Source organism: Ambystoma mexicanum, chromosome 8 (genome assembly GCF_040938575.1).
Source record: "Ambystoma mexicanum isolate Mex_15411 chromosome 8, UKY_AmexF1_1, whole genome shotgun sequence".
Lineage (NCBI taxonomy): Eukaryota > Metazoa > Chordata > Amphibia > Caudata > Ambystomatidae > Ambystoma > Ambystoma mexicanum.
This window is the reverse complement of record NC_090929.1, coordinates 1,270,997,406-1,271,022,655: the sequence shown is the minus strand read 5'-3', so window position 1 is coordinate 1,271,022,655 and position 25,250 is coordinate 1,270,997,406. Positions and strand designations below refer to the sequence as shown.

The window sequence follows — 25,250 nt, the reverse complement described above, 5'->3', positions numbered from 1 at the left end:
GGTGTGGGTCTGGAGGGGGATAGGGACACAGTGGTGTGGGCCTGGAGGGAGGGATAGGGACACAGTGGTGTGGGCCTCGAGGGAGGGATAGGGGCACAGTGGTGTGGGTCTGGAGGGAGGGTTGAGGACACAGTGGTGTGCGTCCGGAGGGAGGGATAGACACACAGTGGTGTGTGTCTAGAGGGAGGGATAGAGACACAGTGGTATGCGTCTGGAGGGAGGTATAGGGACACAGTGGTGTGGGTCGGGAGGGATAGGGACACAGTGCTGTGGGTCGAGAGGGAGGGTTGGGGACACAGTGGTGTGGGTCTGGAGGGAGGGATAGGGACACAGTGTGGGTCTGGAGGGAGAGATAGGGACAGAGTGGTGTGGGTCTGGAGGGAGGAATAGGGACAAAGTGGTGTGGGACTGGGGGGAGGGATAGGGACACAGTGGTGTGGGTCTGGAGGGAGGGTTGGGGACAGTAGTGTGGGTCTGGAGGGAGGGATAGGGTACAGTGGTGTGGGTCTGGATGGAGGGATAGGGTACAGTGGTGTTGATCTGGAGGGAGGGACATGGACACAGTGATGTGGGTCTAGAGGGAGGGATAGGGACACAGTGGTGTGGGTTGGGAGGGATAGGGACACAGTGCTGTGGATCCAGAGGGAGGGTTGGAGAGACAGTGGTGTTGGTCTGGAGGGAGGGATAGGGACACAGTGGTGTGTGTCTGGAAGGAGGGATAGGGACACAGTGGTATGGGTCTGGAGGGAGGAATAGGGACACAGTGGTGTGGGTCTGGAGGGAGGGATAGGGACACAGTGGTGTGGGTCTGGGGGCATGGTTGGGGATAGTGGTGTGGATCTAGAGGAGGGGGGATAGGGTACAGTGGTGTTGGTCGGATAGGGACACAGTGGTGAGGGTCTGGAGGGAGGGATAGGGACACAGTTGTGTGGGTCTGGAGGGAGGTATATAGGGACACCATGTTGCAGGTCTGGAGGGAGGTATAGGGACACAGTCATGCAGGTTTGGAGGGAGGGATAGGAACACAGTGGTGTGGGTCTGGAGGGAGGGTTGGGGACAGTGGTGTGGGTCTGGAGGGAGGGATAGGGTACAGTGGTGTGGGTCTGGAGGGAGGGATAGGGTACAGTGGTGTGGGTCTTCATGGAGGGATAGGGTACAATGGTGTTGGTCTGGAGGGAGGGAGAGGAACACAGTGGTGTGGGTATAGAGGGAGGTATAGGGGCACAGTCGTGTGGTTCTGGATGGAGGGATAGGGTACAGTGGTGCGGGTCTGGAGGGAGGTATAGGGACACAATGGTGTGTTTCCGGAGGGAGGGATAGGGACACAGTGCTGTGGGTCTGGAGAGAGGGTTGGGGACACAGTGGTGTCGGTCTGGAGGGAGGGATAGGAACACAGTGGTTTGGGTCTGGAGGGAGGGAGAGGGATACAGTGGTGTGGGTCTGGAGGGAGGGATAGGGTTACAGTGGTGTGGGTCTGGAGGGAGGACCAGGGACACAGTGGTGTGGGTCTGTAGGGAGGGATAGGGTACATTGGTGTGGGTCTGGAGGGAGTTATAGGGTACAGTGGTGTGGGTCTGGATGGAGGGATAGGGTACAGTGGTGTTGGTCTGGAGGGAGGGATAGTGACACAATGGTGTGGGTCTGGAGGGAGGGATAGGGATACAGTGGTGAAGGTCTGGAGTGAGGGATAGGGGCACAGTGGTGTGGGTCTGGGGGAGGTAAAGGGATACAGTGGTGCAGGTCTGGAGGGATGTATAGGGACAGAGTTGTGCGGGTCTGGAGGGAGGGATAGGGACACAGTGGTGAGGGTCTGGAGGGAGGGATATGGACACAGTGGTTTGGGTTTGGCCAGCTGGCCAATCACTCCAGAGTGCATTCAGGTCTCCTGGGAGACTAAGCACAGGGAGTTTCGGGCACCTCCCTCACATCCTGTCCACCCCAGACACTCTGGCGCCAGAGGAGGGCTTCAGCACTGAAGCCCGCCAAAGGCCAACGAACAAAGGGATCAAACCTTGTTTGGAGCACAGAGACAGGACCTTTCCTTAAAGAAACGGCGATAAAGGTTGACTGGAGTCTTTTTTTATAGGTCTTGGGTGCCATATTGAAAAACATGGCTGACTCGATTTTTAGCTACCGGTGTTCGCGGTCAGGAAAAATCATGGTAGTTTGTTCTAAACCACTGCCACCAGCCATTTCAAGAGGCAAAGGGTAACATTTGACTGTTACATGAGTGTTTAGACTCAGGGGATGGGGATGCTTGGCAACCCCTCCAGCACTCTATAGGAATATAGTGTGTGCTGGGTCTGTAAATTTAAAATGACTAGTAAAGGAGACAGTAGTCAGCCTCAGAGAAGGTATTTAAAGCTTGAGAAGTTTGAAATACATCCCTGTGCCACTGGACTGAAGGTGCTGTGTGACACACAAGAAAACAATGATGCCTATGGAGTTGTTTTAAAACTCCATATCCAAAGAACACAAAAGTAAAACACATTGAAAATGAAAAGTTCAAAGTCCCAAAATATAGCAAAAGAGGTGGAGGGCTCTAAGGTAGAGGGAATTTAGCACTTGGGTGAGAATTCTCCCTAACACTCTCAAGGGGCGTCTCCCCAGGCAGACAGGGGCTTGGCACAACAGACGCAAGCCCTGAGCCATCGCACAGCAAGCTTACTCGACAGGCGGGCGTCGACGTTCCAGCCGCCCACATCTGTGGGCAGGCGATGGCCAGGTCCGCTGGCGCAGCGCGTGAACTCCCCTCTTGCCCATGTACCTGGACCAGGTCCCTGTGTGGCCAGGCTGGGCTTTGAAGACTGTAGTCGTCCCACCTGACCCCCTGCCTCTGCCTCGCCGTCTGTCCCCCAGCACCTCCCCACCCCGCCCCCAAAAAGGGGAGTGGAGGGGGTTGGGGTTGGGGAAGGATTAGTGGATCAGGCCGGGTGAGCTGCTGGCGGAGCAGCCTGCCTCCATCCCCCTGGGAAGTGCCGTGCCGCAGCAGCGGCGGTCATGTTTCTCGGGCTTATTGCCTGGAATTTTTATTTATTTGTTTAAACCACAATGGTCTTGGCCGAACTAGACAGGGCGCCGGGCTGTCTAGCCACAGGCGGCGCTACCTCCCCCCAGCCCCTCCTGCACCGGCAGGGTCAAGCTGATGTCTGGAACAAAAAAAGTTGCCTGTGACTCTTGGTGTTGGATCACTTCGCTTGCGTGTCGGTGAAAAACGCAGCTAGCTGCGAGAATTAGTGTGAATTGCAGGACACTTTGATCAACACTTCGAACGCACCACTCTTCCCCGGGTTCATCCCAGGGCTACGCCTGTCTGAGGGTTGCTTGTACATCAATCGCCCCGGGGTTCCCTTCCAGGGTCATGGCTGGGGCTGTCAGAGGGACACCGTTCCGTCCGTCGCAGGGTCCCTGGAACTGTTGCGCAGGCTCATTGGCGGCACATCCCGGCCTCACCAATTTCCCCTCCTCATGCAGATTTCGGGAGTGCTGGGTGGACGGCCTGCCCCGGATGTGATGGCAGCAGGAGTTGGCCTTAAAAAAGCCTGGCGCACCTTCACCCTACCCCGGGGCACCTGGCCATGCTCTGTGTAGCTGCCTGTGGTGTGCCGTGGCTGCCGCCGCAGGATAGCCATTGAGCGTGGGTATCGCAACCATGTGGGCTTCGGCCGCATATCGGGAAAGCGCACATTCTGCTGCTCCAGAGGCACAGGGATGGGGCAACCACCCCCGTACAGGCCTGAGGCCAGCTGCTCCAAACTTTGTGCTCCCCCCTGACTACGGCCTCAGATCAGACGTGGCAACCCGCTGAATTGAAGCATATTACTAAGCGGAGGAAAATAAGCTAACCAGGATTACCTCATTAACGGTCAGTGAAGAGGGAAGAGCCCAGGCATGGGAAACGTGTCGTACAGAAGACCGACTCCCCAGCATCGCTCATGGGGCTCAAGTCCTTCTGATCGAGTCTCACGCCGCGGACGGTGTTAGGCCAGTAGCAGCCTTGGCACGCCGGGATCAGGTCTTCTTGGAGTCAGGTTGCTTGGGAATGCATCCCAAAGCATGTGGTGAACTCCATCTAAGGCTAAATACGGGCACGAGACGGATGGCTACCAAGCACCGTAAGGGAAAGTTGAAAGAATTTTGAAGAGAGAGTTCAAGAGGGCATGAAACCATTGAGAGGTAAACTGGTGGGGTCCATGCAGTCCGCCCGCAGGATTCAACATGGCAGGCAGATTGGTCACCTGGATCAATGGATGCCCTCACGGGACTGTGGCCCGGGCAGACCTGGCACCTGAAGCCGCATTTTCTCTGTGACGGTGGACCACGGCCTTCTGGGAAGGCCCCAGGGGGCAGGTGGCTCTCTGCTCCGGCACAGAGTGTTGCAGCCCCCTGACAGCAGTTTTGCTGTGTCCGCGGGGCCGAGAGAGATTGACCGTGGCCGTGCCCTTCTCCAGCAACCATCCTAGCCCCTCTTGAGGGTCGCCGGGGCGGCGACGGGATACAGGGCTCCCAATGCGACTGTGGCGGACTACCCTCAGTGCGCCCTGACTATGTTGTGCCGCTGGGTGGAGAGGCCCACAAAGGGTGCCAGGGGTCTCAGGTGATGACAGTTAACCACCTGACCTGTCTTGAAACATGAGCCAAGGAGTCTTAACACGTGCGCGAGTCGGAGGCCCAAATGAAACCCTGTGGTGCAAAGAAGGTGAGGGCCGGTGGGAGCCGATTGCGGTGGGATCCTGTTGCGGTTGGTGTCTCCCCCGCTCTGTCAGGGAAATGGAGCATGAGCGTGTATGATAGGACCTGAAACATGGTGAACTAGGCCTGGTGGAGGTCTGTAGCGGTCCCGATGTATAAATCGGTCACCTGACCTGGGTTTAGGGGCGAAAGACTAATCGAACCATCTGGTAGCTGGTTCCCACTGGAGTTTCCCTCAGGATAGCTGGCACACAGAAACCCCAGTTTTATCTGGTAAAGTGAATGATTAGAGGTCTTGGGCCCAAAATGATCTTAACCCATTCTCAAACTTTAAATGGGTAAGAAGCCTGGCTCGCTGGCGTGGAACCGGGCATTGAATGTAGGTGGCCAGTGGGCAATTTTTATTAAGCAGAACTGGAGCTGCGGGATGAACCAAATTCCGGGTTAAGGCGCCCGATGCCAACGCTCATCCGACCCCAGAAAGGTGTTGGTTGATATAGACAGTAGAATGGTGGCCATGGAAGTCGGAATCTGCTAAGTAGCCCCAGGGATAGATCTCTTTTCTTTGTGAAGGGCAGGGCACCCTGTAATGGGTTCGCCCTGAGAGAGGGGCCCAAGGCTTGGAAAGCTTTGTGGTTCCGGCTGTGTGCGGTGAGCTTACGCTGGTCCTTGAAAATCCAGGGGAGATGGTGTAACTCTTGCGCCGGGCCGTACTCATATCCGCAGCAGATCTCCAAGGTGAACAGCCTCTGGCATGTTGGAACAATGTAGGTAAGGGAAGTCGACAAGTCAGATCTGTAACTGCGGGATAAGAATTGGCTCTAAGTGCTGGGTCAGTCGAGCTGGAGCACGAAGTGGGTCTGGGCACGGGCTGCGGCTGGATGAGGTGTCTCACCCTCCCTCCCCCCGGGGGCGGTGCCAAGTCTGGATGTGAGCCGGGCCCTGCCTGCGGATCTCCCCAGCTGCGGTGGTCACCTCTATCCATTCCCCTCCTGGGGTTTGGGGGCCGACGTTCTGCCTCGGCCGACGCCTAGCAGCTGACTTGGAACTGGTGTGGACCAGGGGAATCTGACTGTTTAATCAAAACAGCATTGCGAAGGCCTGCGGTGGGTGTTGACGCAATGTAATTTCTGCCCAGTGCTCTGAATGTCAAAGTGAAGAAATTCAATGAAGCGCAGGTAAACGTCAGGAGTAACTATGACTCTCTTACGGTAGTCAAATGCCTCGTCATCTAATTAGTGATGCACATGTTTGTTTGTTTGTTTATTCATTTGTTATGCGCACTAGACTCGTGAGTAAAAGGGAACAGCAGTATGGAGATGCAAACACAAAGTTGCGAAATATGCACAGAATACAGTATTTACATGCTTACAAGATATACCCAATGTACAAAATAGGGGCAGAGACTAAAAATGGCCTATGTAATTACAAAAATAAACAATAAGCATTGTACAAAAAATATATATTGCAAAGGTGAAGCCCTTCGTATATCACTTAGGCTCACAAGTAGACTAGATTACACATAGTCTTCAGATGTTAACGCAGTAATGCACTATTAATGCAGAGTGAGAATCTGAAGAAGGTCTCTTCAGATGTGGGCAGGTCCACAATGGGTACTGGGAGACTAGGGGTCAGTAGCGATGATGTATTTTATTACATTTTTTCTGAAGTGTAGGTAGGGTTGGACGGCCGTCAGATCTTGAGGCAATGAGTTCCAGAATTTAGCTGCCTTTACAGTAAAGCTGTTACCACCCATAGCGGTGAGCTTATATTTAGGTATGGTCAGACAGTTAACATTCCCCGTTCTGGTAGGTCTGAGAGAAGTTCTTCTCTAGAGTTTCTAAGGTAGCTAGGGGCTGCGTTATTGAGGGCTTTGTAGGTCAAGGAAAGCATTTTTAGTTGTATTTTATTGGATGTGGATAAACTTTTGTGCTGGCGTCTCAAGGAGGAGATGGATGGATGAATGAGATTCCCACTGTTCCTACCTACTATCTAGCGAAACCACAGCCAAGGGAACGGGCGTGGCAGAATCTGCGGGGAAACAAGACCCAGTTGAGCTTGCCTCTAGTCTCGCACTGTGAAGGGACATGCGAGGTGTAGGAGAAGTGGGAGGCCCGCGGGTCGCCTGTGAAATACCACTGGTATTATATTATTTTCACTTACCCGGTGAGGTGTGGGCCGAGCCCCGTGGGGCTCCCACTTCTGGCTCCAAGCGCCCAGCGCCCGCCATGCGTGACCCGCTCCGGGGACAGTGACATTTGGGGTGTTTGACTGGGGCGGTACACCTGTCAAACAATAACACAGGTGTCCTTAGGCAAACTAAGGGAGGACAGAAACCTCCCATGTAGCAGAAAGGCAAAAGCTCACTTGATCTCTATTTTTCAGTATGAATACAGACCGTGAAAGTGGAGCCTCATGATCCTTATGACTTTTTCGGTTCAAGCAGAAAAGTTACCGCAGGGATAACTGGCTTGTGGCGGCCAAGCGTTCATAGTGACGTTGCATTTTGATCATTCGATGTCGGCTCTTCCTATCATTGTGAAGCAGAATTCAGCAAGCGTTGGATTGGTCACCCACTAATAGGAAATGTGAGGTGGGTTTAGACCTTTGTGAGACAGGTTAGTTTTACTCTACTGATGATATGTTGTTGCAATAGTAATCCTGCTCATTACAAGAGGAACCGCAGGCTCAGACATTTGGTGTATGTCCTTGGCTAAGGAGCCAATAGGGCGAAGCTAACATCTGTGGGATTATGACTGAATCGCCCCTAAGCCGTAACAATACTGCATCGCTGTTGAGTCTCGGTTGGCCTAGGATAGCTGGCCTCTGGGCTGGTGTGTAGAACCGCTCGCCTTGGGACTTGCATATGGACAGAACAGGGCCACCTCTTTCGCCCGTAGTGTACCGCATGTTCGTGGGGAACCTGGTGCTAAATCAGTCGTAGATTACCCAATTCTGATTCTGGTTCAGGGTTTTGTACTACCTTGCTGCGATCTATTGAAAGTCATCCTCTGAACCAAGCTTTTGTCTCAAGGCACCACCAAGGGTCTCAATCCTTCCTCCTGTTCTGCCGCAGGGTGCACAGGAAACTCCCACCCACCCTAGGTGCACACCCGTGGGGGTGTGCAGGCTTGGCGGGGAGCGCTCTTCTCACCTTTCCTGGTCAGCCTGGCGGACCAGATGGCCTCGGCACGGGCCTTCGAGGTGGTGCCTTAAGCCCCCGGACAAAGCGGGGGAAGAGAGGCTGCAAGTCACCCCAGGGTGCAGGGGGTGGTATGTTAAGCCTGTGCCCCTGCACAGTGGGGTTGGGGCAGGCATGGCCATCGGGCCAACTGGCCCGAATTGCGACTGGTGGACCAGATGGCCCGAATTGCAGCTGGCAGACCAGATGGTTCGAGTTGCGGCTGGCAGACCAGATGGCTCGAGTTGTGGCTGACTCCTGCATTTGTCTCCGGTTGAGTTCCGTTAGCCCCCACCCTGGGGGGGCTTAATTGTTGGTGTGGAAGTGTCTCCCAGGCCCGGCAAAAGTGCGTGGCGGTGGTACCTTAAAGGCAGGGCGGGGAAGAGAGGCAGCATTTTATGCACTCACCCCAATGTGTGGGGGGGTGGTACCTTAAGCCCATGCCCCTGGATGGTGGGGTCGGGGCAGGCAAGGCCAGTGGGCCATCTGGCCCGGGGAGTAGACCCAGTTGGCCCGAGTTGGGGCCGGTGGACCAGATGGCCCGAGTTGCGGCTGGCTCCTGCATTTGTCTCCGGTCGGGTTCCATAAGCCCCCACTGCATGGGGGCTTAATAGTCAGTGTGGAAGTGCCACTCTGCAGCCTCCAAGGCGGCTGTGGCACAGTTACCGCCCTTGGTTCCATGGCGTTCGTCGGTTGCTCCCGGTCCTCAGGCAAGTGTCACCCGTGTGTGGTCAGGTCCAAAACGGGGTGCGTGTGTCAAGGGGCGCCCTGAGTGGGCCCCTTGCCTCCACAGGGCTATAACCGATTATAGCAATTCCAAGGCATTTGTGGGTTGCTCCTGGTCCGCGGTCCAGTGCCACCTGTGTGTTGTCAAGCCCAAGACTGTGTGCATTTGTCAAGGGGCACCCTAAGCGGGTCCTTTTCCTCCATGTGGGGTTAAATGCGCTTGCAGTGGCAGGCTCTGAGTTCCACAGTGTTTGTTGGTTAGTCCCGGAGGGAAAGGCTCTAATGTGGTGGGAGAAGCTCTAAGTGGGCCCGGCCAGAGCTCCAGAGAGATGGCCGGGCTGCTGCCCCCGGCCTTGGGTGCCTGTCTCGTGCCTGGCTTCGAAAGTCCCAGAGCCCAGTTGTGGATGTGGGGAGCCCCGGTGGGGTCCCCATCCCTCCCCACAGGGAACAGCTCTAAAGGGGCCCTGCTAAAGTTCCAGGGTGGCTGTGGGGCGGGGCTGGCCCCTTCCTTGGGCGCCTGTCTCATGTCTGGGTCGACTGTCCCCAAGCCCGGTGGTGGTCGTGGGGAACCCCGCCCCTCCCCGGAGGGAATAGCTCTAATGTGGCGGGAGAAGATCTAAGGCAGCCCGGCCAGAGCTCCAGGGTGGCCGGGGCTGCTGCCGCCACCGGCCTTGGGTGCCCTCCTCGTGTTTGTGGGTCGAGAGTCCCCAAGCCCGGTGGCAGGCGCAGGGAGCCCCAGCGGAGTCCCCATCCGTCTAAAGGGGCCCTGCTAAAGCTCCCGGCTGGCTGGGGGTAGGGGGAGGCGGGGTGCTGATAAGCTTGAAGGCGGGTGAGAAACCTCTTACATGGAGGGGGAAAAAGCGCTAAGGTGACCTGGCCAGAGCTCGAGGATAACCATTAGCGCTGGCCCATGCCCTTGGGCACCTGCCGGTCCTCTGTCCTTTGTCAGGCAGGGGGGCCAAAGGCCCTTCCCATTCAGGTCCATTTGAATGCCTTGCCCTACCAGATGGCCGCTCTCCAAGCATTGTCGTTAGCCATAGTAATGACTGCAAGGACCAGATAGCCGGACTGCTCTGGAAGTCACGATGGATGTCAATTTGACATTTTTCTCCAGTTTGGTCTATAAGGAGCACGGACGCTTTTGCTGGGAGGTCCTACTCTGTCAAACTGGGTATAAAGCTTACAAGAATGCTTAGTCACCTTCCTCCGGATAACTATAAACAGGGAAAGATGGACTTTTCTGCGCTCCTCTTGGTTCTCGCTCCCCGGGCTCTGTGGCGAAACCACTGCACCTGCCCAGGCCAGGGTAGGGGAGGGCTACGTGATGCCCCAGCAGAGACTGGCCTGCTGGGGGCACTCTTCCGAGCACTCCATGGGATCGATTTGGCGCACTTGGTCTGTCTAGGGTTGGACTGCTCGGCCAGCCTCGGCTGTCATTTCAAGCAGTTAGCTTCCACCCACCTTGGGACTGTGTCAAGGGTATGCCCCCCCTTGGGGATTTCCCCCTCTTGCGGCAGTTCCCCAGTGGTCATCAGAGTGGATGGGGTCCCCCTGAAAGCCACAACGCGGCCCCTCCTCCACCAAGCATGTTTCTCCAGCGGTTCGAAATGCACATTCTGTGGGGTGCTGACCCCCCTCTGTCACCCCACCGGTGGTGGCGTGCAGGCCAACCCCCTACCACTTCAAGTTGTGCATGGGCCCCACCCCGTGGCATGGTGGAGCAGGCCAGGCCGCCGGCGCCCGTGTTACCGACCTGTCCACCCGACACGCACGCGTCGGTGGATGCTTTTTGACGCTCGGATCCTGCAGACGGCCCCAGAGGGTGTGAAGGTAGTCTCTGAGACGGGTGCGTGGCTCCCCCCGTTGCCACTGTCCAGTAGGTGTGGCTACATGGTTGATCCTGCCAGCATATGCTTGTCTGAAAGATTAAGCCATGCACGTGCAAGTTCACATGGCCGGTACAGTGAAACTGCAAATGACTAATTAAATCAGTTATGGTTCCTTAGATTGCTCCATCTGTTACTTGGATAACTGTTGTCATTCTAGAGCTAATACATGCCGATGAGCACGGACCTCCCGGGATGCGTGCATTTATCACACCAAGACAAATCTGGGGCCAATTGCACACCTCTGTGACGGCAACGATGCATTCAGATATCTGCCCTATCAACTTTCGATGGAACTTTCTGTGCCTACCATGGTGACCACAGGTATTGGTGAATCAGGGTTCGATTCCGGAGGGGGAGCCTGAGAAATGGCTACCACATCTAAGGAAGGCAGCAGGCGCACAAAATAACAATACAGGACTCTTTCGAGGCACTGTAATTGGAATGTGTACACTTTAAACTCTTTAACGAGTACCAATTGGAGGGCAAGTCTGGTGTCAGCAGCCGCAGTAATTTCCGCTCCAATAGCGTATATTAAAGTTGCTGCAATTAAAAAGCTTGTAGTTGTTTCTTGTGATCGAGCTGGCGGTCTGCTGCGAGTCCAGCTACCGTCTGTTCAAGGCCCTGCCTCTCAGCGCCTCCTTGATGCTCTTGACTATGTGTCCGGGGGTTCCGAAGCGTTTACTTGAAAAAATTAGTGTTCAAAGCAGGCTGATCGCCTACATTCTTCAGCTAGGAATAATGGAATAGAACTCTGGTTCTATTTTGTTGGTTTTCGGAACTGGGGCCATGATTAAGAGGGCCTGGGGCATTCGCATTGTGCCGCTACAGGTGAAATTCTTGGACCGGTGCAAGTTGAGCCAAAGCAAAAGCATTACCCAAGAATGGTTTAATTAATCAAGAATGAAAGTCTGAGGTTCGAAGACATCCGATACCGTTGTAGTTCCGACCATAACTGGCAGATTTATTTCCATGACCTGCCGAGCAGCTTCCGGGAAACGGAAGTCTTTGGGTTCCGGGGTAGTATGGTTGCAAAGCTGAAACTTAAAGGAATCTACACAGGCACCACCAGGAGTGGAGCCTGCGCCTTAATTTGACTCAACACCAGAAACCTCACCCGGTCCAGTTATAGAAAGGATTGACAGAGTGATTGCTCTTTCTCGGTTCTGTGGGTGGTGGTGTATGGCCGTTCTTAGTTGGTGGAGTGATTTGTCTGGTTAATTCCAATAACTAACGAGACTCCTCCATGCCAACTATTTACGTGACCCCTCCCCCCAACAGTCGGTGTTAAACTTCTTAGAGGGACAAGTAATATTCAGCCACATGAGATCAAGCAATAACAGGTTTGGGATGCCCTTAGATGTCCGGGGCTGCACGTGCGCTACGCTGATCGGATCAGCGTGTGTCTACACTTCACCGACAGGTGTGGCTAACCCGCTGAACATTGTTTTTGCTAGGGATTGCAATTATTTCCCATGAACGAGGAATTACCAGTATGTGCGGGTCATAAGCTTGCAGTGATTAAGTCCCTGCCCTTTGTACACAGCGACCATTGCTACTACCAATTGGATGGTTTAGTGAGGTCCTCGGAATGGCCCGACATGGGTCGGCAACAGCCCTGTTGGAGCGGCGAGAAGACTATCAAACTTGACTATCTAGAGGAAGTAAAAGTCATATGGGTATGTCCCCCCACCGGAGAGATGGAGCACCAAGCCACCCGAACCTCACCGAGCTGGCCTCTGAGCCACCGGGCATGGGTGCACTCCTCCACCCTGACCCACCAGTGGGCGGGTTTTGGTGCACGCACCCTGGTCGTCAGGGAAGTCCAGAGTGGGAGCAGCCAGGAGCCGAGGGAAGCCCAGCCATTCTCGCGGGACACCTCCCCAGGCGGACAGGGGCCCGGCACGCCGGGTGAGCCCTGAGTCATGGTGCAGGTGGGCTTCGAGGTTCTGGCCGCTCACGTCCATGGCCGAGTGATGGTCAGGCCTGCCGGTGCAGCGGGCAACCTTCCCTCTTGCCTAGCTGCCTGGAGCTTAGCCCCATGCAGCCGAGCTGGGGTTTGAAGGCTTAAGCGATCCGACCGACCCCCTTCCTGTGGTGTCTCTGTGCCACCTCTCCGTCCGGCCTCTGAAAGGGGAGCGGCGGGGGGTGTTGGGGAAGGATGAGCGGGATTGGGCTGGGTAGGCTGGCAGCCTACCTCCATCACCCTGGGAAGCCCTGCTGCTCTGCTGCTGCAGGTGGCGGGCAGGCTTCCCAGGCTGAGCGCCTGGATTTGTTTTTAGTTGTTTTTTTACAACCCTGACGGTCTCGGGCGACTCCCAAGTGGGGAAGCTAGACGGGGCGCTGGGCTGTCTCGCCGCCGCGGGCGGGACAGGCGGCACTGCCTCCCCCTGGCCTCTTGTCCTAGATAATAGATCATTTTCATTCCATTTTGCTTCTTGAATTTCTTATGAAGCTTTTTTTGTAACATTATTTGTATTGCCATTTTAAAGTTTGGAACATTAACAATCCCCTTCACAGATGACCTCCCACCCTACCCCCTCCCCAGGATCACAGCGCTGCATATCTTCTGAGGCGAATGTACAGGGTATAACGGGTCGTAGTCTATAGCATATCCAATAGTCTTAGTCTCGGAGGACACCATTGTTCATGGTAGTCTTTGTGCATGAAGTTCAGGACGGCATCCCACTCGTTCTTGAATTTAGAGTAATCCCCCTGTATAGTGTGTTACCGATTCCAGTGAAGTGTAATGCCAAATTTTTGCTGTCCATTCTTGTTTGCTGAGGATCGTGGTTTGTTTCCACTTTTGCAGAATTTGGTAGAGGGCTGTCATGGTTAGGACCATATATGCTTTCCTCTGTGGTTTAGTCAAGAGTGTGTCCAGCATGTCACTCAGGCTCAGCATATCTTCTCCATATTCTCTCCGTATTTGGGGACCAAACATGGCTTTAATTTCTTTGTTGACCACTTCACAGAACGGTTTTAGGATGGGGCGGGACCACCAGACATGGTGCCACGTCCCTACTTCTTTGCAGCCCCGCCAACACATCTGTGATACTGAGGGTATATTTGATATAGCTTCTCTGGTGTTAGGTGCCACTGCACCAGTCTCCTGGTCCACATTTCTCTGATTTGCATCCCTCTCATCAATTTGGGGATTCGCTGCCACACTTCCCACCACTGTTCTTCGGAGATCGGCAGGGGCAGCGTGTCTGCTCGTTGTTTCATATAGGGCCACTGGACCTGTGCCTCTGGCATGGTGAATAATTTGGTGGAACTGTTTTCAGCGACTTGTGCTCCAGTTTGGTTTTCGACATTGACCTATGGTTTGTACACCCCGACTCTTTCTTGATAACAAAGAGTTTGTTGTCAGATGGAGTTATATTGCCAACAAATGTGGGCGCGATTGGCTGATTTTAATAATAGATAGATCGAAAGAAATGACTGAAAAGCAAAATGTAGAATTAGCAAAATGAAAGACGAAATCAAAAAATGAGTCCTGTTGGAAGCCTTCACCATAAGATTGGAACAGATCATTAAAGAGATGAATGATTTCAAAGTATCTACAGTGAGAGATAGGATTCGAAGATTAAAAAAAGATTTAGCTGATTTCAAACATGAAAAGGCTTTCCGCTATACACAAGAAGGGTATATCCCGAATCAACAATACGATGGAGCTCAAAAAACAGCTAAGAAAAATGTACACTTTGCTAATACGTCTTATAGCTCACACAGTTCAGACGATGACGGTTTCCCACAGGATCCCAACTACACATTCCAGAGACGAGGTGCTGGCAGAAATAGGGGCAATGGCAACAACAGACGGAGAGCCCACCATTTTCATTCTGCTCAGCGTGGACGCGGTCCCTTACCCGGTTTTTTAGACCAGGACATGTCAACATGGGATTACGAACCAAGGGTGACACGGAGCAACACAGCTTATTAATAAATCTCTCCAAATATACACCTACAGAAGTAGAGACAACAGAGTTGGAAAAGGGATTTGGGTTTGTACCCACAGCCACCTAAGACCGGTTTAATACTCGCCTTGAAGTACAGAACCTTTTCAGAAAAATACATCTGAAACAATACTTCAAAGGATAATCCATTTGATATGGAGGAAGGAAGCCAATAGTGGGTTACATAACCCCTCTACCTTCTGCCCTCCAAGTTCGAGTCACAGTCCTGAGTCAGTGGTCTTTGAACGGCGAGTTTTATCTGAACTAGATAAATTAAACACCACAGTGATGACATGTACTTTTCAGAATTGTTCAAATGCACAACGTACAGCCATCAGTGGACTTAAAAACAACAAATCAGTTGTAATTCACAGTGCCGATAAAGGCGGTGCCATTGTTCTACTTGATCGAGTGGATTACATCTCTGAATGCACTAGACAATTGGCTGACACCAGCTTCTATAAGCCTTTGAGTAATGATCCTACGATTCACTTAAAGGCTATCATTACAACAAAAGTAGAGAAAGCAAGAGATAGGAAATGGATTACCAATAAAGAGGCAGTATATCTGGTTAAGAGCGATCGTAGAGTTCCTGAATTCTACATTCTACCCAAAGTTCACAAGACCTTGGTCAACCCCCCCGGGAAGGCCAATAGTTTCAGGTACAAATTCACTACTGGAACCATTAGCGAAATTTGCAGATTATTTTTTGAAAGGTTATGTGCCAGAGGTGCAATCATTTATACAAGACTCCACCAGTGTTATCAATCTTATTGAACATTTTCCGTTCAAAAGCAGTGAAGATATTTTGGTCACCTTGGATATCGTTTCACTGTACACCAAAATTCCACAATCATCCACCTTAGATTTGATAGAAGAACTACTGTTGACAAAACGGACATCTGGTATCGCGCCCAATTCTTTTATCCTTTGGTGCACTTCACTAGCCCTCACTGAGAATTATTTCAAATTCAACAACAATTTTTTTCAACAGATCCATGTAACAGCCATGGGTTCGGCGGTGGCACCTACTCTGGCTAACCTCTATGTCAATTCAGTTGAATTACAGAGTATTTACAACAAAACAAATACCTTTCGCCAGCATCAGACCTTATGGAAAAGGTATACCGATGACATGCTCATGATTTGGCACGGAGACGAACAACAATTACAGGCTTTTTTCGATTGGCTGAATGGTATCAAACCTTTTTTACAATTCACGATTCATCACGATAGACACAGTATCGATTTTCTAGATCTCACTATTCTAGTTAACAACACCACTAACATGCTAGAAGTGAAACCATTTCACAAATCTACGGACAAGAATTCTCTTTTGAGATATGACAGTTTTCATCCCAAAACACTTGTGACAATCTTCCCTTCGGCCAATTTCTTAGGTTGAAGCGTAACAGTACATAACATCGATATCTTCAAGGAGGAAGCTGGTATTTTGAGTAACAATCTTATACAAAGAGGTTATCCTTGACAAATTGTAAAACGGGAATTTAAAAGGGCATCTAATAACCATCTAAAAGAACTAGTCACTAGGAGTGATATTAGTGACCACTCTACCTCTCAGCTCCCCATAACAGAACAATGGGGCCTAGCGAGACCCAGCGGCCATGCACCTTGTGGCAGTTGCAAATGTTGTTCATCCACTAAACGCACTACAACGGTTGACATAGGTTTGGCAAAACCCTGGCAACAACATACTTTTACCAACTGCAATACAAGTGGAGTGATATACGCCATCTGGTGTCCTTGTCCAAAACTATATATTGGACAAACAGAACGTAAAATAAAGATCAGAGTTACAAAACATAAGAGCTGCATTAGGAATAAAAACATCCCAGCCCCCATGGTCGGACATTTTTTGACTAATAATCACAACTGTGAAGACCTGAAATGGACTGTTTTGAAAAAAGTATGCACTGCTAATGGTGACAATACAAGCAGAAACATCTTGATTAAGGAAGAGATGAGACTAATATTTCTTACTAAAAGGCATTTAACTGGCCTTAATGAACAACTTGACCGCACGTTCTAAATTCCTCTTTTGAGGATGTAATTTGGAATTGATTTGTTGGTGTCCTTATTTCTTCGTAGAGCCACCCGTTTCTTCGCTCTTTGTTTGCACCATTTCATTCACTTGGTTTATTGGATATACCTCCACACTGCGTATATTAGTGCCATGTCAACAGTCACCCCCTTCCAATGTGGCCGCCTTTATTTACTTTGGACGTGCCTCTGCATGCAACCGGTAACGTGATGCTTTGTGTATATATGGAGCCGATAACTTCCTCTTGCAGTCCTTCTTCCATTTTTTCGAGAGACTGCGTCAATTTGTATCATGGACATCAGATGAAAGCTTCCGTACGCGGCAAGCCATTGTGCCTATTTTCGTCCCGTATATGTGCACCTTTGTATCTCGGTGCAGCATGTTGGGCTCCCATTCTTCTTTATCGGTATTTCATCTATCCGATACATTTGTCTAAACGGGAGAAGTTTGCTTGCCCGCTACTTCCAGCTTGATCCTGATTTAAACACATTGAGGAATGGTGTCACTTACAGGGCTTTATGCAGGCTTGGACTCCGATTTACATTGTATCACTACTATCGTCCGGATGCATGTTGTTTCTCCGTTTTAGCATGACGAGTCGGTAGAACGAACATTTTTTCGTTACACGGTGCGCAGTCACACTCGTGCTCTGAATAAGTATATGTATACAGCATAGACACTGATAGACTGTTCTATTTGTTAACAGCATTTTGTCTTTCTGTTCCATTGGTCAGATACTCTGAATCGTCCTTGTCGGGTCATATTTGGCACGATAACCGTTGTATCTATGGATGCGGTTCTAATAAACAGATGGTGTAAGTCATAATCTAGACTGCAATGCACGTTGCAGTAGATACTCATTCACTCAAGTAAGTTCTTATGATGTTCGGTTTCAGCACTCTCTACCAACCCTTACCAACCTTCATATGACTTGACATTTTTTTGCGTATATACACGTGTGTTTTGATCTGTGATATGTTACATTAGATCTTATGTTTTATACTTTTTATAGGACAGATATTTTTCAAGCATTCTCGCTGCGTTACATCGTGCTTGGTTTGAACTACTCGATCCAACTAGTGGGCGCATGCCGCTACTCGATATATAGCAGAGTAAGTGTGATTTCGACCTTAGTATTAACGCTACCGAATTAAGTAATTAAGATGCGACACATGATTTCAGATGTCTTCAGTCTAAGCACCTGGGTTGGACTTGGTACAGCTACCCTAGAGCACTCTGGGTTAACTATCTGACCTAATCCAACTGTTTATTGATCGCTAGTGACTCACCAGACCGCTAATGCTTCTATTTTATTTATACTCATTTGGGATATGTTCTTTCTTTTAGCATAAGTTAGACATTTCGAACTCTGTGCCAAGCACATATTTTACATCTAATTCTGGTATTGTGTATTGGTTATCAGATGATCTTTTGCCTGTAGAGCCTTCACAGGACGGTTTCTCCTTTTGTATTCACTCTCTTGCTCTGCACATAGGGTTTGAACCTAATATTTTTAGTTTCTATACCCTGTTGGTCCTCCCATTAGCTGACTGTGACCACCTGTAGGTTTTTCAATAGGTCTTGTGACCTTGTAACCATGCCCATCTATAGAGCGTGCCACAGTTTGACACTGATCTCTCTAAATTAATTGATTTGAGACCAGTAATCTCTGTACCTCCCTTTTCTTGTTTAGGTGTTAGGACTTTGCAGCATCCCAGCTCCGTTGATCATTGATAACTTCAGTTTCTAAGTCACCCTGAAGAATTTCCACACAATTAATTTAAATATGAAGATGGAAAGAAACATGTCGGTTTTCTATATGGTCCAGCTTTGATGTGGCTAAAAATTGTCAATTAATATGATTTTTGGAAGGTCCAAAATTGGAAAGGACATTCTAACAATAGTCTAGCAATACAGTGCTTGTCACTTACTAGATCTTGAACATGGTGCTATAACAGTATGTGCAATAAGTTTATTTGTGTTTTTGTATAGTCAGTGTTCTCCACTTTCGTTTTTGTGCTATGAATTATGAATATGTATGAGTTTTGTATGAATGGAGTGATTGGTGAATTGTATGGGTCTGGTTGTGTTGCTCATTGTTCCAATTATTTGCTGTATTAACTATGTACTACATTTTTTTTATAAATTGTATTTTATGACTTCAATGTTTTATGATACATTAGGAGTTTTTAGAATTCTTATGATATACTTTATTAAACTGAATGCATAATGTTCTACTACAATCAGGATGCGAATTGAATTCTTTCATCTTATACCTTGTGATGTGGTTTGTACTTCTTTAGAGGTACTATTTGGTTAGTTGCATCGTCTATGGGTTTAGTTCTTGCCCGTTTACCAAAACAAGATTTTCTACCTTGGTCTCCTAGTTGCTCTATATATATGTATATATATATTTATATATATATATATACATATATATATATATATATATATATATATATATATATATATATATATATATATATATATATATATGTTTCTTTCCAAGCACGACCAAGTGTAGTTTTTGGCTTGGAGTCCCTCATTGTTTGTTGATGGTGAATAATTTGTACATTTTACTAATCATTTGTCTATCACCGGAATGTGTTAGTAAGTACCTTTCTAGCGGAGTGAATTCTCTGGTGGTGGGTTGTTTTATATCTCGAGAAGAGAGCCAATGCCGCAGTTGACCATAGCGGTACCTATCCCCCTCCCGCACACTTATGGTTTGTTTGCAGGGCTGGAATGACAACCTCCTGTCCCTTCATGATTTCCCTTGCGCGAATGCTGCCCGCCTCTTCCCACCTGGCATATGCTCCTTTCTCCAGCCCCAGGGTAAACTGTGGGTTGCAGAATAGGGGAGTGAATGGAGTTGCGTAGGGTGTGATCTTTTCTTTTTTTAACCATATCATCCCATGTATTCCCCACCAGGGCTGTAGTTCGGCTTCTGTACATGTTGGGGGGCCTGTCCACTCTTGGGCACCACAGGACCTCGTCCAGGAGCCTTCCCACCACTGCCCTATCCATCCTTCACCAGATGCTGTCGGGATTCCCATTGAACCATTCTCGGATGACCCTCAGTTGGGCTGCTCATTAGTACATTTGAAAGTTCAGAGCCCCCATTCCCACCACTCCTGTGGGAGTGACCGTGACCCTCCAGGCCCTCCTCAGTCTTTGCCTTTGCCAGATATAGTTACGTACTAGTTTATTCAGGGTTTTGAAGAATTTTTGGGGGACCGCCAGGGGGAGAGCCTGAAAGTAATATAGCGCTCTGGGGAGTGTTATCATTTTAATGACATTGATGTGGCCCATCCATGATATGTTAAGGAGCTTCCTCTCTCCCAGCCAGGTCTTGATAGTTTCCAACAGGTGGGGATAGTTTGCTTGGTACATATCCTCTAGGGTACTGGTTATTGTCACCCCCAGGTATCGAAGGGTTCCCCCTGCTCGTGCGAATTGCCCTGTATCTGATGTTTCTGAGGGCGTGCCTTGTTGTAGCACCATTAGTTCTGATTTTTGGTTGTTGGTCTTCAGGCCTGCCACTCTGCCAAATTCCACTAGGAGTGCCGTTAAGCTCTGGAGGGAAGTGTCCTTCTCTGTTAGTACGACCAGGGGGTCATTGGCAAAAGCCATTGCCTTATGGTCTTCCCCACCGAATCTAATCCCTTTTGCTCCTGTCTCCTGTCTAATTCTATCTAGGAAGGGTTTGAGAAAGATCATGTACAGGACTGGTGACACGGGGCAGCCCTGCTTAGTACCCCTAGTGACCCTTATCGCCTGGGAGACATGCTCATTGATAGCTAGCCTGATAAGCGGTGCTCCATAGTTGGCTTTGACCAGGCAGAGAAAGCCCGGGCCAAACCCCATAACCTCCATGGTAGCAAACAAGAATGACTATTCTACTCATTTGAATGCCTTCTCAGCATCTAGCGCTAACACCCCTGCCCTCAGGCCCGTCCTGTTTGACTTCTCAAAAGGTGGGATATTCGCCTAATGTTGTCAAATGTTTGTCTCCCCTTGACAAAGCCTGCTTGATCCGGGTGGATCAGGTCGGCATTACTTTATCCATTCAAGATGTTAGAATTTTTGTAAAGATTTTGGCACAAAGGTTTATTAGGGCAATAGGGCGGTAGGAGCTCCAAAGGATTTGTTTCTTGTTTGGCTTGGGGAAGAGGATTACCTTAACCTCCATGGACTGGGAGATGCGGCCCATATCGCAGAAGGAGTTGAACAGGGATGTCATTAACAGGACTAATGTAGTCTGAATGCTTTGTAGAATGTGGTAGGGTACCCGTCCGGGCATGGGGCTTTATTTAGTGGTAGTGATTGGATCACTGCGCACACCTCGTCTTCGCTAATCATCCCTTCTAAGGCGTCACACTGGCTCTTTTCTAATCTTTTTAGCCGGCAAGCTTTTAAGAAGGCCTTTTGGAGGTAACTGTTCGTGCCTCCGTAGAGTAGAGGCTTGTATAGAACTTGGTGAATGCCTGCAGGGTCTCCTATGTACGTGTGGTTTCCTGTCCCCCCACCATCTGAATGCTGCGTATTGTACCTGCCGCCTCCTTCTGCTTAACCTGCCTGGCTAAGACACCGGCCTGTCTTGTTTGCCTGGAGGTAATACTTCTGCCTTAACAATAGGAGCTATTTTACTGCTTGAAGGATATTGATATGCCTTTTGATATGCCTATACTCCCTCCTGATCGTTACCCCCCATCATTCTCCATGACCCCTTTTAAGAGCTGTTTTAGGTCCACCTGGAGGACCTTCTCTTGTTTTGCTAAAGATGCCTGCTTTGCTATGAGCACCCCCCGCATGGTTGCCTTAACGGCGTCCGATACGACATGTTCCTGCACCTCCGGGGACCTTCCTCTTGTAACCCCACTGGGTCTTAACCCTTGTCTCGTGATCTGCACCGCTGCTATTAAGTGGACAGCCTGTTCAGCCTGGGGGCTTCGGTTGCTGCACCCCTGGCCCCCACAATTGTTTGTGTCTTGTCTTTGACTGCTCTACTCTTGTTCACTCCCATGGCTTCTCTTGGTGGCTTTCATGTTCTGGCCTCCTATTATGTCCTCCCCTGCATCCCCTTCTTCATCAATATTCAGGATCTTGAGTCCCTCATCCAATGTGGTGATGCGGTGTTGGTGCCCTTCCCACTTGAAGACCATTCCAAAGGGGAATGTCCACCTGTATCTTATCTGGGTTTTGGTAAGGGCTTTGGTCACCGGCCCCATTTGCTTCTTCTTTGTTAGTGTGCATTTCGCCAAGTCCTGTAAAAGTTCCATAATGGTGCCGTTCACCTTTATCAGGGTTGATTTCCTCGCCACTTGGAGGATCGATTATTTTTGGTCTTATTGCTGTAAAGACATCACCACTTCTCTTGGCCTGGCCCTGGGTTCTTCTCACTGTGGTCCCAGGCAGTGAATTCCATCTATGATAATTTCTCCCCCAGCCTCTATGTCCAGCAAATCTTTGAACGGGTGCTGCATTGTTTCCCTGAGGTCGGCATCGCTCACACTTTCAGGCAGCCCCTTCACCCTGATGTTGGACCTTCTCAAGCGGGTCTCCAAGTCCTCTGCTTAGAGCTCCACGTTGTGTGTTGCTACCGCCAGCTGATCCGCTAATACATCGATCTTCGGGTGTCTTCAGTGAGTGCTTGAATGGCGTTTTCATTTGTATAAGCCTTTGATTTCCTGCAGGGATTGTGCACGTTCTGTGCTTATTAGGCTTAATTGTTTCTTAAGGGTTGCTGTCATTTGGTCACTGAATTCCTTAAAGCACTGTTGCAGCACCTTGCTCGTGCCCTCTTGTCCCTGTGGCACCATTGGGGGTTCCTCCAACCCCTGCCTCTCTGTCACCGCTGGATCATCTTCCTCCAGGGCTTCCCCCTCCTTTTTCCATAGCTTTTGGCAGGTCCCTTCCTGTTTTTTTGAGATCTTGGCCCCTGGGGGGCCCTCTTTGGCCTCCTGGGGCTTGTTGCGCGACATTGCCGGGTGATGGCGAGTGCCTGCCTGCACCTTACCGAGGGGGGCTTTCCCCCAGGCCTCTGAGGTTCCTCTTGACCCCCGGGTATTGGCCAGATGTTCTGTAAGAAGGAGATGCTCCTCTCTCCCTCCTGTGCGCCGCTGCGGTCTAGCTCCCCTTTAGAGCCTGGGTTGGTTGCCCCCTGGGGGCCGTGGGAGTAGTACGCTCAAAGGTGACCTCGAAGTGGTCAAGGTCATGGTGTCACACTGGCCCGGAGCCATGGAGCTTCTTGAATTTCTTCCTGGGGTGCCCCCCGTGCTCCCACCACTCCTGGGCCTCTAAGTATACTTTTGGCCCCCTGGGGGTTCCTTCTCAGTTAATCTTGCATGGCAGTGTTAGTTTTCATGAGGGTTGGCGGGGGAGCGGAGCAGCGCTCTCCTGCGAAGTCCAATGCTGGGGGTTGGGAGCACGTGCCATCCCCCCGGGTTCCTTCCCTGTCCGTTGGTCGGGGGGATGCTGCAGGAGACTTAGTGCTGTTGCTCTTCTATTACTGTAGTTTGCCTCTGATGTTGCTGAATGGTATGCGTTTGGGTCTTTGCCTGGGTCCGAGTGTGCTGCAGATCTCCTGCCGTAAGGGGTCCCCTTCCAAGTGTAGGTTATGGTGCATTGGGGCAGATGTTTTTATAAAGCGGCTTGCTTGTGCCCGCTTCGTGGCTGCTGACTCCCTTAATTATGCCTACTTACCCTCTGCCACCTGGGGTGCATCACAGCTCATGGGGGCCTTGCGTCACGTGGTTCGTGGAGGCCCTGTGCCGCGCAGAGCCAGGCTTACTCTATGGGGCCGAGGCGGACACAGGATTTCAGGGGAATACTACCAGCTCCCCCTCCTTACTTTTGTAGCTGGATGTCCTGGCCACGCCGGCTCTGCTGGATTGCTGCGGAGCGTGCACGAGCGCATCCCGGCCCCTACGGGCACACTGGTCCAGCAGCCTTGTCTCTCCTGGTCGGCCGCCGGGGATCCGCGGTGGTCCGCTCACACTCCCCCGTCTCGCCTATGTTGCCGTGGCTGAACGGGCACCCGTGTCTTCTGCACCACCCGCGGGGGTTCTCTCTGATCTCCTCCGGCTTGGCTGCCAGTCCCCATGCAGGCACCACTTCTGGCGGTCTCAGGTCTGCTCACTCAGCCCCTCTCTGCCTTCAAACGCTCTGGTTGGAGTTTTCTTGGGGACCTCTTGGTTCTCGGGTCATCCCCTTTGCTTTTGCTGCCATGGGGTCTTGTTTTTAACGCTGTTTATGGCTAATTTTTCGGGTTGCTGGGGAGGAGCAAGCTCCTCGTGGTGGAGTGGTCACAGTGGCCATCTTGGAATCTTCTTATGAAGCTTTTTGAAGCCTTGGTCGGCCCTTTCTTGAGTAATCTTTCTTCTTCCACACTTCCCAATCCGGTTTTCAATCAGGACGTGGCACAGAGGGTGTGCTGGTCGCCAACATTGACGATGTGGTTTGGCTGCATGATTCGGGTGGCGTCGGTGCTTTATTGTTACTTGACTTATCTGCCGCCTTTGATACCATTGACCATGATGTCTTGCTTGTCTGGGCTGTCCTTCCTGGTGCCGTTTGTTTCCTGGTTGTATTTGTTTCCCTCTAACGGAACAGTCAATTTCCCTCCCCCTTTTCACTTTGTGCCCACTGCCTTGATATTTGGAGTCCCTCAGGTTTCCTGCTCTCACGGCTTCTAATGTTATTCTTAACAGATGACACGGAACCTGGTCCGTTTAGATCTCTCTCTTGTCAAGACAGCAAACAGATTTAGGGCCTGCCTCGAAGCTGTGGGTGCATGGATGTGTAATAGCTGGCTCAAGTTGAACATGGAAACAATTAATGTGGTGGGCCCTCCTTCCTCTATTGTTTTTTGCCCCCCCTCGTTTTTCCATAATTAGGGGTAAATATATTAGCTTTTCTGTCTGCGGAATCTCAGGTAAGTCCTGTATGTCAAAGGGACTATCTTCAACTGAAAACCCCTTAGTAAGGTTCTTTGTTTACTCCTTTCTCAGTTACATGCCCCTTGGTGTCCTCACTTGTTATGTCATCCATGGACCACTACCATGCCCTATATCTGCTACAACTGTTCTACCTCTTATGGCACATTGAAGTCCTGCGGAACTCTGCAGCCAGAGTAGCCACTTACACACCTAGTTGTGCTCACATTACTCCAGTTGTGCACCATCTTCATTGGCTACCCATGGCCAAGCCCATTCAGGTCAAGGCATAATGTCTAGTTCATCATGCCTTTTATGGAACTGGGGCAAAATATCTACAGGCCAAATGATGTCTGTACATTCCTGCTCGGCCACTTCGCTTGGCATGCTCAGCCATTCCTGCTCGGCCACTCCGCCTGATGTTAAAAAATGACAAAACTGCCTTGTACATACAAATCCATTATACATACATATAAAAGTGCTGAGTGCAAAATGCGTCCTAAAGTCAACGCCGAACCATATTACTTCACCTAGACTAATCATAAATATTGGAAATGCCCGACTAAAGTGTAAAGAGTATAAGTGATTCAAAAAGTGCCAGGTGCGCTTTAGAAAAGTGTCAAGTTCCTTCCACTCTAATCACATTTTTTATTTTAGGCAGTGTGAGTTGCTTTTCATGTTATTTTAAATCACTGTCCTATAAATCCATATTTTGAGTGACATTTTTAACTTGGAAATGTTCTTTCTGAGATCTTTAGTTGACTATAGTTTACCCGTACTTGTGCACATTACAGCACCATTATGCAA

At 50.4% G+C, this 25,250-nt stretch overlaps 1 protein-coding gene and 1 pseudogene across 4 annotated transcripts in view; both read left to right on the top strand.

Moving 5' to 3' along the window:
- The window catches only part of BLNK (B cell linker), a 1,905,158-nt gene that overhangs the window by 870,860 nt on the left and 1,009,048 nt on the right, over nt 1–25,250 (top strand). The gene's annotated exons all lie outside the window — the stretch shown is intronic.
- LOC138474882 (5.8S ribosomal RNA) lies at nt 3,173–3,323 on the top strand (annotated as a pseudogene).